We start from the raw sequence: 13,897 nt of genomic DNA, 5'->3' as shown, positions 1-13,897 counted from the left end.
TATGACTTTTGATCTGTTTAAAAGAATTATGTGAGAATAGAAATTTAGGAAACTTATAACTGGTCAGAAAATATCTTCTGCAGCTCCACGTCTCATAGACAAAGCTAATGCTAGTGTTGGCATTAGCTTTAGCATTAGCACAGATTAAAAGAATAAAATCAAAATTACTTATTAATCAAACAAGCAGCATTCAATGAAGTACTTGTAACCTTTGTCTAACTTTAACCGGGTTGTCAGAGAGAAATAATCCACGACGCGTTTAATATCATCCAGAGGAATTTGGAGAATTTGCTGTGATACTGACATTTGAACTCTGATTTGTGAACAATCTAAGAGAGGAAAACAAATACAACCAGGTAAGACATTTATAAAATAAAGATTGTACAAATTTAGGTTACAATTGGTTAAGTTACCTTTTATTATTTATGTGAAATTGCTACTGCGTTCAGCTGTCAGCTTTCCCTTTCCAAACAAAATCAGCCAGAAGCGACCCTGCATTTTACAGCGATGTGTGACGTCTCGTGAAAAGGTCTATGCTAGACTTAGATTTATTTGAACAGTGAGTAAAAAATGAGAGAAAAGTGTAAAAATATTCATGTATGTCTAAGAAAAGTGTTGGAAACATGTAGTGAGGAGTCATCTGTCCCCCATGGGAAACAGGTCCCAGTAGCCAATGAGATCAAAGCCCCGCCCCCATGTAAAATTAGGCTCAGCTCAGCAACGAAAACTCGAAAATCAGAATTGAAACTAAAAATTGAGGACTGAAAATTCAAAGAAGAGAATTCAAAACAGCAGCTGTTACTAATGGATACATGTTTTTCAACTGGTAATTTTTACATTTATAGTTTTTTTATTCAGGTTTTTAAAAAATGTACTTCAAGTTTTCTGTATTTTTTTCTCAAATTTTCAAAAACTTTTTGTTTTAATTTACAATGTCTTGTTTTCAAAATTTTAAAATTCTTTTTTTGTTACAATGTCTATTTTCAAGTTTTTAATATGTTTTTTGATCCTGATTTGACCCCATACACCCCATAAGCCTTGGCTCTATTTCTTTTTTTTTTAACATGACATAGTTTCTTCCTAAACATGAATTTGAAAAGTAACAATACAGTTAAGCTTTGCTGATTAATAAACACAGGCCGGTGTGTCTTTAAATATGCAAATGCAAAAGTCATTAAAAGTACGGTTGGTCAGGGAGACCTGAAGTCTGTGTTGTTACACTCATAGTCCTTAAATCAAACTAGGCTTGCAAGGCCGCTGTCTGGGCTAACATAACTGAGGTGGCCTGTGACTCTGATATTCATCCCTTGTGTTCTTCACAGATACATCGTAGTTCAGGGGTGTCAAACTTAAGCTGAAGGTGCTATTGCTGATAGGTGAAGATGCTGAAATTGATAGCTAAAAACACTGAAGCTGATAGTTGAAAACACTGAAGCTGATAACCAGCTAAAATATTAGCTAAGCGTTAAATTAGCCTAATATACAAAAACAAACAAACAAACAAACAAAACAAAGCAAGACAAAAAATAGCTGAAAAAAATAGGTAAACTTCATAATAGCCTAAAAAACTGAAAAAAGCCTAAACTAGAAGAGCTAGCATGTAGCTGAAATATTAGCTAAACTCTGAAATAGCCGAAAAAAACTTTAAAACTGTAACTTTTTAACATAATTATGAATAATAAAAAGGCAGGAATATTATTCCAGAATAAATCAACTTAAACCTTAAATAACTTTCAGAATTTTACTCTCCATAAAAATATATTTGTTATAATTGTACAAGTTAGAAATAAGACCAAGATAACATCGGGTCATTAATAACAATAAAATAAAATGATCTGGAGGGCCGGATGGAATTACCCAGAGGGCCAGATCCGGCCCCCGGGCCTTGACTTTGACACCTGCTAGTGTGTCTCACATGCTAGCATATGCAAGGTTACAGCATTACCTGTCCTGCTGGGAGGAACAGGATAGCTGCTGCTGCAACTTTAACTCTGAGAAAATAAATTCCCAATGCAAGAAACCCAGTTTACTCTGACACAAGGACAACACAAACATTTGTGGAACAGAAAAGAATTGACAGAAAAAGACGTTTCACTGGAGATCCTGGCTGCTTTTGCTAAACTACTATTGGAATTAGAGCTTTTCTACATCTTAAGGGCTCAAAGATAGAAGCCAAGCTAATTAGAGATAAGCTAAATAAAGAGCCTGGCTGTGTGTCTATGTGTGATAAAGTGTGAGTCTTTTTAGTGTGATCAAACAGTGGTGTGCCCTGGTGGGTCTGGCAAACACAAACTTTAAGGTTCTATACTGGGAAAAATTGCATTTTTTAAACAGCTAAATTAGGCTCTGCTACAAGTTCAACCCAGTTTGTGACTTCTTTCATTCTCTTTACACCTGTAGGCTACAACGTAGCAACCATGCTAACTAGTTATCTGTTAGCTGGAGTTTCTCAATGCTATTCTTACCAATTATGAATAATATTTCGGGCGTAAAGAGGAGTGTGCACAACCAAACATAATTCACTGTTAGTATTACATCGTTCAGTTAATACCCCGTGGCAGTGCTGTTATAAAAGGATGCAAACTACAAACGATAAATATATCAAATGAAGAACAATCAGATTTAGTCACACAGTGAAAACCTTTTCATCATAACTTTAAAAATGCTTGATTTACATTTTAAAAGTGAAATGCAAATCATCTTATTTTTCAGGTCAACATTCTTCAGTATTTTTCTGGTTAACCCAAGTTGGATTTTTTTAACTCTAACATGAATCACATAATGTAAAAGGAAATGTTCAAGTTCTATAATACAGTTTTAATCCTTTCCTTACTTTGACCTGTGGGGCAACCTGGAAGACATTTGCTTTAGGAAAGACTTCTGAGATCCTTTCTAATGCTTTCTGCTCCTCAAACAAAACAATAATACCTCAACATACAAAGAAAACAGCAAAAACAGTCCAGGGATCCCTTCTTTACATGTCCTAACTTCAACAATAACTCAGCAAAAGACAACACCCCATGGATTCTGAGTAAAGCTTTGTTAATACAGAGAACAAAAACGCTTCAAAACGTGAGCATAACCATCAAGTTCATGTGATGGACTCAATCAACTAATCACCTTATTCTCCAGAATACAAGTCGCACCAGAGTCTAAGTCGAAGGAGCCAAAAACAGCAAAATAAAGAAGAAAAAGCACATTTAAGTTGTACCGAGCATGACGTCATCTTACGTTCACACCAGCAGTGATTCATCAGTCATATTTGTGTTTGCTGCCTCTTTTTTGAACCACTTTTTAATTCAATGCATGTCCTAAAATGTGTTGATGAACTAGGTGCCCATGGCTCAGCCTCAGTGTTTTATGGAACCATTGACTGTATATATCATTTTCAAGGCTTGGAAGATGTTGAGAGGTCAGTTGAATTTATTTTGAAGGACTCCAGTACTTCAAAGCATAAATATACACTCACACATCTTTGACCCTTCAACATAAACAAAAATGTAAAAACATTTAGTTTCTCGTTACATTTACATATCTGGAGGCCAAATCTATAAAAACTGAGAGGAAAGAATGCCCCACCCCCCAATGTCCAAATTAAATCTTACATGAAAAAGTAAAACATAAACTTTCATTAATTGTTGGTATTAATTGTATAATTAAAAACTAACTGCGAGAACATTTTAATATTTCCAGTAATGATTATCATCTGTAGTACATGTGCAGGTGAGGGTCTGCCATGCTCGCTGTTCCTGGGGATTTTTGATCCTTTTGGCTTGCCGTACTGCCTTCCTCTGACGACCTGTCCCTGTAACGGAGCAGCGGCTGCAGGACAGCGGCTGCTCCTCATTGAGACGTGAACCGATGCTTTTATTCAGCTCGCATCCTCGTCCTCCATGACGAGTTCGAGAAAAGTTTTTGACAGTTTTTAACAGACTTTAGGATAACCAACTGTGACACTTGTTAAAACAAAGACGATGTTTAGTATATGAATTTGACACCAATTACATTTGGTGTGGACAGAATCGGGGGTGGGGGGGGGTGAACCATGCCCAGTGATCCGTACGGATCAAGGATTATTCGTGATCCGTATCCATAGCTGCATGTATGACATGGTATTTCGTAGACGATGTTGCATTTATTGTTTTGCTCCACCTTGTTTTTTGGGTGTTCCAGGATCAGGTACACCCGCATGGCCCTTTGGATGCGTTCAGATATTCCTCTGGAGTATGGGAACATGACCGTTCCTTTGTTCTCACTTTTATTTGTCTGTTTCTTCTCTTTCTCCATTTCATTGTATTTTCTCAGCTTCACCTGTTTGCCCAGTTTGGATAAAAACACCTGATCAGTGCGTTTTGCTTGTTTTTCTTCTTCTTTTTTGTCCTTCTCAACCGTTACGTTACGCTCGGTCATATAAGGTTCTTATTAGGGATGTTTTATGTGTCGTGGTCAGACGTCCATTGCAAATATTGGTCTGTGTGCAGGTTTCCTGTATATTTTTATCTTTATATTTCTGTTTATTGTTTGAGCAATGTTTATATCAGGAGGTTTATGGATTGTCTTTTTCCTCCTCATGTGTTTGATTTTGCTTTCAGAATTGAGCAAAGAAGCTTAATTAAATGAATGAGATACATTTCTCCACAGCAGCCAAATACCCCAAATGTGACTTTCAGTCTGCAGAGCAGGTTAGCCTGTAATGACCCATCACCGTATTTACAGTTTATGAGACGGCAGGATGTAGTAACTGTGGAACCACAAGCTGTCAACACCATTTTACAGCCGCAGTTTGACTATCAGGAGGAGAGAAGTGACTGAGAGCGGATCAAGACACAAGAAGAGACGAATCAAAAAAGCAGGAACTGGTTTAACAATTAAATGATGAACAGAGGACAGAGAAGGAAAGACAGAGGAGGAGAGGAAGAACGGCAGACAAAGAGTGACAGCTCAGGAGTGAGGAGAGTGGAGGAAGTGCATGTTTCTATGGGCGCTCAGGAAAGATTCGGGGTGAGGGAATCTTGCATCATCGCAGCGGCCCAATCAGAGGGCTCGGTGTAGATGTTCGAAGAGAGTGTCCTAGCAACAGCGGAGTAAATACCATGGCAGCCACTGTTTCATCTAGGATGAAAAAATCCTGTCGTGCTCACCAACAAACTCTTTAGCTGTATTTGAAATGAACGTATCACAGACACACGTGCAGCCTTTTCCTCATAAATCATTCAAACTGTTTGTATAGTTGAATAAAAATGAAGCATGACCTTTCAGTTTTCCAGTTCTCAATCTCAAAAAGCCCTAAAACAACCATTAAGTCACATATAAGGATTTATGTAGAAAAAGGTTTTTGTGGAAAGAGGAGCTAAAGTCCTCATAAGGATTTAAGGTTTGAGGACTCTGTTAAAAATGAAACAAGAACGTCTGATGAGGTTCTAGAAATCTGTGGATCTGTATCAACCTGCTACATATGTGTTCCTCTGCTGGAGAAGGAATTACTACAATCTTTTCAACACCGCCTGGAGTGGAAGAATATTACCAAAGGAAAAATATTAAAATATATTTTTTAAGCAGAATACATCTCCATGTCCAATTTGAGATCCTCTGGTACTTTAAAATTCCACTCTAACTATTCTAAAATGACAGATGACATAGGACATAGTTTCTGCAGATTAGCAGGAGTTCAATAGAAGTTAAAGCTCCTCACAAGGCCAGCCTAACCTTAGTGTAGCAAAAAAAAAAAAAAAAACGAATGCTCGCTCAGATAAGGAAAATGAAGACGTTAATGGATCTCTTGGTCTGCAAGTGAATGCTTCAGATTTGTAGCGGAAAAAGAGGATTTTGGTCCGCCTATGGCAGCTCCAGCGTCATGAACTCTAGCTTTTTCAGAACGCAGGTCTTCTCTGCTCCTGATCCAACATGATTCCAACAAAGAAATACTCAGAACCGCAGTTTAATCTTAAATTCTTTAAGAAGAACAAAACACCGCATTGGACACCACGTCCTCATTGGAGTGAGTCTTTAAAACCTGAAAAAGCCAAAGAACCATAGGTCTGAAATGGGTGTTAAAGATCAAGCTTTGTTCACGTCGCCCTCGGCAACGCGCATTCAAGCCGCCACTTCCAATAAAACGTCTATGTAAATGGTAAATGGTGTACACTTGTATGGCGCTCTTCTACCTTAGAAGGTCCAAAGTGCTTTACAGTCACACACATTCACACACGGCACATTTCTGGTCTCAGGGTTCAGAAGAACCTTTATCTGGCTCTACGTTCAAAACGTGCGGCCATAGATCGATTGAAAGCTATGGTCATATTGTATTGTTTTGTTTGTAATTATAAACTGGGAACTATTTATGTTACAAGATAAAGACATAAATGGATAGGCCTAAACAAGCATTTGCCTCTGCCTATCCCCTCCAACATGTAGTTATTGACTTTAGTTTGTGACTTTTTCTTTACAAATGGAGATTGTTTTTTTTGTTTTGTTTTTTTATGGTGTTTTATGCTTTGTATTTTTTTCTTACATTTGAAATAAATCTAAATCTAAAGGCTAAACCGCGTCGCGCTGAGAGGCGCTTTTCTTCACGTGGTGTGCTCTCCGAACTACAGACATTTACATTTAAATGTAATGACTTTTTGTTGTAGCGTGACCTTTTTAACATTATAAACCAATGTTGTTATGTATATTTGAGGAAGCTCTGTGCTAACGCTAGCAGATTATTGGTGACATCATCAACGAAAGTTATGTCTGAAATATGAGAGACAATTTTTTTATCACTCTGTGTTTAGACGGATAAATAAAGGGGAAGGGATATGAAATATGAAAGAGAAAGTATGAAGCAATATTCACCAGATTCAAACTGCTTTGACATTTAACACCAAGCCTCTTCCAACTGGACATGTGCTTGTAAACGGTAGAAGAAGAAAAAGACGCGAAACGTTCTTCAACACGTACTTGGTGTAACTGTAGCTCTAAATCGTTCCATACACACTCATCATTCAAATGTCTTTTTTTCTTTTGTAGAATAAATTGTTATTTTATTAAGCCTTTAATACCGGGGAAATTTCCGGCGACAGCAGAATAACACGTTCTTTGAACTACACAAGTAACACAATTCCAGTGAATTGGGAAAATGTGAGAAGGGAATTTCAGCGCAAATAATTCAAATTTCAACATGTCTTAAAAATATACGTAGTGATGGACAAACATGATTTTTGAATGCATTTCTATGGACGTTTCATTGGAAATAGTCGCTTAAACACAATTTTCCGATGGCGGAGTGATCGTAGCTTCAGAGCTAGCCTTCAATTAACCCTTAAACAATGGAGCTCCAGTGTTTATGTTCTTTGATTTGCTGTAATTTTTAAAATGTTAACACGATCATTTCAGCATGAGCCGCTTTTCTCCTTCACAATCTACTGGAATGATCGTGTTGATGCTTGTAAAGTTCCAGTATGTTAAAGATTTTGTGTTTAAGCGTCACCAGTGATGCCTCAGGTGTTAAAGGGTTAATAATTCATGGAATGATGAAAAGGTCCAGCTTTTCAGTCAATCATTGAGATAATCATGAACTCATCTGGACCCGACATACATGTCTAATTGTTAGTGAACGTGTTCACATGGATGAGCACACACACATGCGGTTGTGGCCTTTGTCTACACGCATGCACACACAACATGTCTAGTTGGCTGTCATTGTTTGTAGCCTTTCTCTCCATTGTCTCTGACCTCAAACACAAAGACCCTCCGAGCCACATGCCCCCCCCCATTATTTTTTTAAATTGATCTTAGAAAGAACAACATTTCTGGAAGGCTTCAGCCCCCATTCATTTGCCCCTTCATTCAGCTTTTCCCGTTTCCCTCCCCCCTGTTTTCCTCTCCGTCCTCCCCTTCTGATCCACATTGCAATCTGGGGCTTTTGTTTTGAGCTGAAGCAACTTCTGCAAACTACCACCTCGGCCGTCTTTGTAGGAAACTGAAAGCGTTTGCTGGTGTGTCAGTGCGGCAGGGCTGGGAAGGGGAGGAAGTGCGTCTGGCAGGTGGTTCATCAAGGTGCAGAAATGTGATGCATGCGCTTCCAGGTCACAGCGACCAAACCACCATCCATCACTCATAAAAATGTGCACACTTTGTCAGTCGTGGACGTCCATGTCCTCCTCGCCAATTATTTGCTGAGGTGGGAGTGTTTGTGACAACAGCTAAGCACTGCGGTGAAAGAGAACAGGACCCGGCAAATGGACCGGGTTGGACTGGAATCCTGACCTTTCCTAACAATTAGAACATCTAGAACCCTTCCTCATCCTGTGAAACCACCAGCCTCCGTCCGGAGCCTGGCCCTCATCCTCTCCTCCTCCTCAGCTTCCTCCTGCATCTCGATCGCTGTCGTAGCAGAGCTGTGTCTCCTCTCTGCTTCAGAAATGATGGAAATTATCAGCTTACCGGCTGGGCGTGCAGAAAGGAAGGACGACGCTTCTCGCTCTCCTCTCCTTAATCCCCTTCCCTCCTTCTCGTGAAGCAGGGATGCGATGGACGGTGAAGAAAAGGAGCGAGCGGATCCTTTATCCCTGTGAGCCGGAGGGACTGTGGATTCACCTCAACGCGAGCGTACGCACTGCCTCACGCCACACGGCCCTCCCTCTTCCTCCTCTGCACTGAACCGAGCAGCTGTTGGTCCATGAGAAATAGAACGCCATGTCCCCCCTCCCTCCACCCGTCTCCTCCTACCTCTCTTTGCTCACAAAGACCCCATCACACATGCACACAGCACCCCCTCCCCCTTCCAGTAACATCTACTACCCTGCTGGCAGTAAACAGGGACTGTTTGACTTACCAAGAGTTTGACTTTGTTTAGCGGCAGAGTCCACACACACCGAAAGTGAATCATGGTGAGTGGGGCTGTGCATCAGGGTATTTTTGCCAACTGTGTGGGTGAGCTCACAGCATCATCGGCCTCCATGCTGCACAAGGGAAGGAAGCTGCTATTTGTGGTTATCAGTACGTATGTGCAGCTAACCCGCAGCTTCAGGAAACTTTCACGTGATGTGTTTTTGGGGCGTCCCGGCGGGCTCCAGAGGGCAGCTTCAATGGACCGTGGCTAAATGGTGGCTCTCTTTGTGATTGTGTGGGGGAAACTGAACGTCTATTGTCTTGTGATCGAGGAGCCTTGTGGAACACAGCAGAAGATCTGAAGAGCAAATGTTGCCGTGCGATACTTCATCAATGTTTACTATGTGACAACGACAGCCAGGAGGGGCTGTAAAGAGTCAGCGACCCTTTTTAGTCGTCGGGTCATGGGGGGCTTTGGGACACACAGATGAGTCCTGTGGATGAACTCTTCCAGCTGTTGCTTTTGTTGGAACAGCAGATGGGTCAGAGAGGGGACACTTAAAGTTCAAAAGAAAATGTTAGTGTTTTGTGAAGTATTCGTAATGCTAATTTAAGTCGCAGCACTTATGATGTACGGTTGATGCTGTCCTACAGTATCTTTCTAGTTGTTAGTGAGGTATGCATACGCATGTACGCACCTATCACTTGAACAGGCCCCAAAATCCAAACAACATGCCCGGATCTCACCTCCTGCAGCCTTACTTACCCTTAGGTGTTACTGAAGTGTTCACTACGACCTGTCGCCCGCAGCATGCCCATAGAAAAAAACTGCATGAACATTTTCTCTCTACACCACATCCTGTTCCTCCCAGCAGGACAGGTAATGCTGTAACCCTACATAGCCCCGCATGTGAGACGCATACAGCATGTGTCAAAGTCAAGGCCCGGGGGCCGGATTCGGCCCTCTGGGTAATTCTATCCGGCCCTCCAGATCATTTTATTTTATTGTCATTAATGACCCGATGTTATCTTGAGCTCATTTCTAACTTGTATAATTTTGACAAAATATATTTTTATGGAGAGTAAAATATTGAAAGTTATTGAAGGTTTAAGTTGATTTATTCTGGAATATTATTCCTGCATTTTTATTATTCATAATTATGCTAAAAAGTTACAGTTTTAAAAATTGACATTCTGCTATTTTTTTGGACTATTTTGGTATTTACTAAGATTTTTTTGGCTATTTTGAAGTTTAGCTAATATTTTACATGGTAGATGTTTTGGCTAACCTAAGCTTTTTTTAGGTTAATTTGGCATTTAGCTAATATTTTAGCTAGCTATCAGCTTCAGCGATTTCAGCTATCAGCACTATCATCTTCATCAGCCAAATTCATCTTACACCATTCACACTAACATTATCACAGGTAATGCTATATATCTAGTTCATAAATATGTTAGAAAGTTACATTTTTAAAGTTTTAAAAATGTAGTTTTAGAGTGTTCAATAAATGTTTATCCTGTTCGTCCTGTGACCTGAGGAGTGTTTTGGATTTTGGCCCCTTGTGCGATTGAATCTGACACTCCTGATCTACACGCTCACTGAGCGTTCTCCAATCTTATTTTTATTTTATATGGCTCACCTGTACAGGTCTGCCCCTTCTTCACCCGCAGACATTCTGTATCCACCCGTCAGGACAGTTGTGATTAATACTTTTAGGAAAAAACGTTCTCAGTTTGGATTCAAGAGCATTAAATGTTGTTAGTTTCTGGCGTAATTCAGCTCAAAAGCTGAATCCAAACTGTTGTGATCAATGTAATAAACTATGAGATACTCCTGTAACTATCGTACACAAATGGGAGGATTATTGTCCAAACTGGATGTTCCTTTGAATGACCAAAGCCGGCCGACCTGATGGCGTCACCAGATGATCTGCTGCTATCAGAAAACATCCCGAACTCAGTTCTGTGTTATTTTCTGAAGATGGATGTAAAGCATACACTGTTCCTGTTTTTGCAGCAGTTTTTGAGAAGTGGACCTTCTGACTGCTACTTTCACATCATCAAACACTCTCCAGCGTTGCCTAAACGCCTTTAAACAGACGTCTCAGTCACATGCAAGCAGCAACGCAGTTTATATCTGAACTTTTCTTTTCTATAAACGTATCTTTCCATTCCTAACAAGACAGTAGCTGAAAAACAAACAGAGAAGATTATTGAAGAACAGTTAGTACATAGTTTTTGAACAGGTTTTTCTGTCCAAGAGTCTGAAAAATACACACAGATTCCTCCCTTATGAAAACAGCACCTGTTAACTCTTCCTCTGAACTCCATAAATGTCTGTAGACTTAAGAATATTCATTTATTATCTCATTGTGGAGCACTTTTACTTTGGTTTGGTTAACCTATGAGGGTTGAGCTGAGCTACTCCCAGTGAATCCATGAACAAAAGTTATAACATCGTTCAACCAGTACAACATTTCTGACCAATAGTAAAATGACCCAATACCATTTATGGTTCTGCAGATATGTGATGCATTAGATTTTCTTTTAATTGTCTTATCTTATCTTATTTTAATAGTTCATGCACTGAGAGAGAGACAGAGATTATTCTCATGAAATGAGAAACAACAGTTTTTTTTTTATATACAAACAGTTTCACAAACTATAGGAGTGGTTTCTGTGGTCTTTGTGGTTAAGGTTTGATAAGTTGTTTAACTCCAAAAAAGTTCTTATCAGATTCTCCCACTGACAAGTGCCGTTCAACATCACTGCGGTGAATATTTGACATTTGATTTAAAAAAAGAGTGAAGGAGTTTGTAGCATAAGCAGTAGACGAGTGAATGCAGAAATGTGGAAGTGGTGAACACAGATGACCTTTTGGTCAAAATCAGGTCAAATCATATCTTTCAGACCTTTCTGGTCTTCAACCGATCCCCAAACAAACCAGGAAGTGTTGCAGTTCCACGATAGACCGGTGAAGACTGGTTTCAGTCCTTTGTTAAAAAGTTCACCTGAACTCAGCTGAGAGCAAGTAGATGCCTAAAATAAAGACTATGTGGATTCATTAGTAGTGAATCCACATAGTCACTTATAGAATTTTATTACTTTATTTTTTGATCAAACAACAGGTTTGACTAAACAGATCATGGATACGTTGGAAAATAACTCGAAGGTTAACCTGGTACAGTATGGGATTGAAGGTACTTTTCGTGGAAAAGGGACCTAAACTGAAAACTATTGCATGATAGTTCAGAAACCTGAAAGGTTCCTGATAACATTCCAGAGCAGGTTCTGAAGGATTGTGCATCAGAACTCTCTGACATTTTCAACATCTGATTGTCTCAGGTGTCTGTTTCCACCTGTTTGAAAACTGCAGTCATTGTTCCTGTTCCAAAGTGCTCCATGGTGATCAGTCTAAATGATTACGACTCACAGCTCTCACCCTGGTGGTCATGAAGTGCTTCGAGAGGCTGGTTATGACCCAAATCAAGGATTCCATTGGCGCTACTGTAGACCCACATCAGTTCATCTACAAGAAAAACCGCTCCGCTGATGATGTCATCCATTTGTCCGTCTTGCTACCCGACCCCCACAGCCGAAGAATGTCTGTTACTGATCCATACTCATTAAAAACACTTCCAATCATGCTTTGGAAAACATGTATTGAAGAACAGTGGAGTATTGCTTAACATAAAGACTTTTATTTTTTTAAATTCACAACAATCGACTGTTCTGCAGCGCAGAGTCCGGCTTCTCTTTCGCTGTAATCGAACCGTCTTGACGCACAGCTACGTCATTGGTCTACACCCCACATGCGCTTTGATGTCCCAACGCTCAATGGAAACGCTCATTTGAAATCCCTGGACCATTCCAAACCGGCCAAGAGGGGACTGGTCTGGTCTGTACCGCTCAGTGGAAACGAGGCACAAGAGTCCTAAAAATGAAGTCTTAGAACCATGGAACTGACATTTTTCTGCTTTGAAGCAAGGAGTGACTCCATAAGAAGCATATTGAGGTTCTGGAGTGACCTAAACCCAATAGAAAATCTTTGAAGGGAGCTCAAACTCTGTGTTTCTCAATTAAAGCCCAGAAATATGACTTATCTGAAGAAGATCTATGTAGGGAAGTGGGCCAAAATCCTTTCTGTAGAGTATGCAAGAAAGTATGGAGAAAAACTACAGGAGATGCTTGACCTGTGTAATCACAAACAAAGTCTACTGAACCAAATATTAACGTGGATTTTCTCAGGTGTTCAAATACTTATTTGCAGCAATTGTACACAAATACATTATTTATGAAAGCATACAATGTGACTGTAAGTGACCCTTCCATGATTTCTAAGTGGGAGAGTTTGGGTGTTAAAATACGCATTTGCCTCACTGTAAGTGCCCGTGGGATGGCTGTAGGATGTCCACACAGACTACACTGTCTAATTTCCTAAATTCTAACAGTGTGGCTCCATGCAAGGAGTGCATACGTATCATGTGAAGAGCACTAATGAGCTCCTTGCACAGTCTGCAGGAGGGTAGAAATATCCATACGACGGGCCTGTATCTCGTACTTCACCCTTACTTACCCTGTTGTTTATGTGTTCGCTACAACCTGTCACCTGCAGAATGCTCGTAGAACAATTAGGTATTAACATTTTCTCTCTTTAGGCTCACTGAGCGGTCTACCCTAACCCTCACCTCTGTACCCCATACAGGTTTGTCCATTACCCAGACTGCCCCTGTCTACCTTTAAGGCACATGTGTCAAAGTCAAGCCCTGGGGGCTTGAAAGTTGAACGTTATTTAAGGTTTAAGTTGATTTATTCTGGAATAATATTTCTGCATTTTAATTATTCATAATTATGTTAAAAAGTTACAGTTTTGAAGTATAAAAATTAGCATTCTGATGGCTTTTTGAATTATTTTGGCATTTATTAGGATTCTTTTTAGGCTATTTTGGAGTTTAGCTAAAATTTCAGCTACATGCTAGTCATTTTGGCTAATTCAGGCTTTTATTTTTAAGTATTTTGGGCTGTTTTGGAGTTTAGCTAATATTTATATGCTAGATGTTTTGGCTAATTAAGGCTTTTTTCA

The 13,897-nt window shown here is 39.7% G+C and overlaps 1 protein-coding gene across 1 annotated transcript in view; it reads right to left on the bottom strand.

The window, feature by feature from the left end:
- Positions 1–8,688, bottom strand: part of fam49al (family with sequence similarity 49 member A, like) — a gene marked incomplete in the record, with an annotated part of 42,483 nt that extends 33,795 nt beyond the window's left edge. The window contains 1 exon segment of the mRNA XM_024263744.2: positions 8,428–8,688.
- Between the last annotated feature and the right edge of the window lie 5,209 nt (positions 8,689–13,897).

This window comes from Oryzias melastigma, linkage group LG11 (genome assembly GCF_002922805.2).
Source record: "Oryzias melastigma strain HK-1 linkage group LG11, ASM292280v2, whole genome shotgun sequence".
NCBI classification, from domain to species: Eukaryota; Metazoa; Chordata; class Actinopteri; order Beloniformes; family Adrianichthyidae; genus Oryzias; species Oryzias melastigma.
The sequence above is the reverse complement of the archived record's forward strand: the minus strand, read 5'-3'. Positions and strand labels throughout refer to the sequence as shown.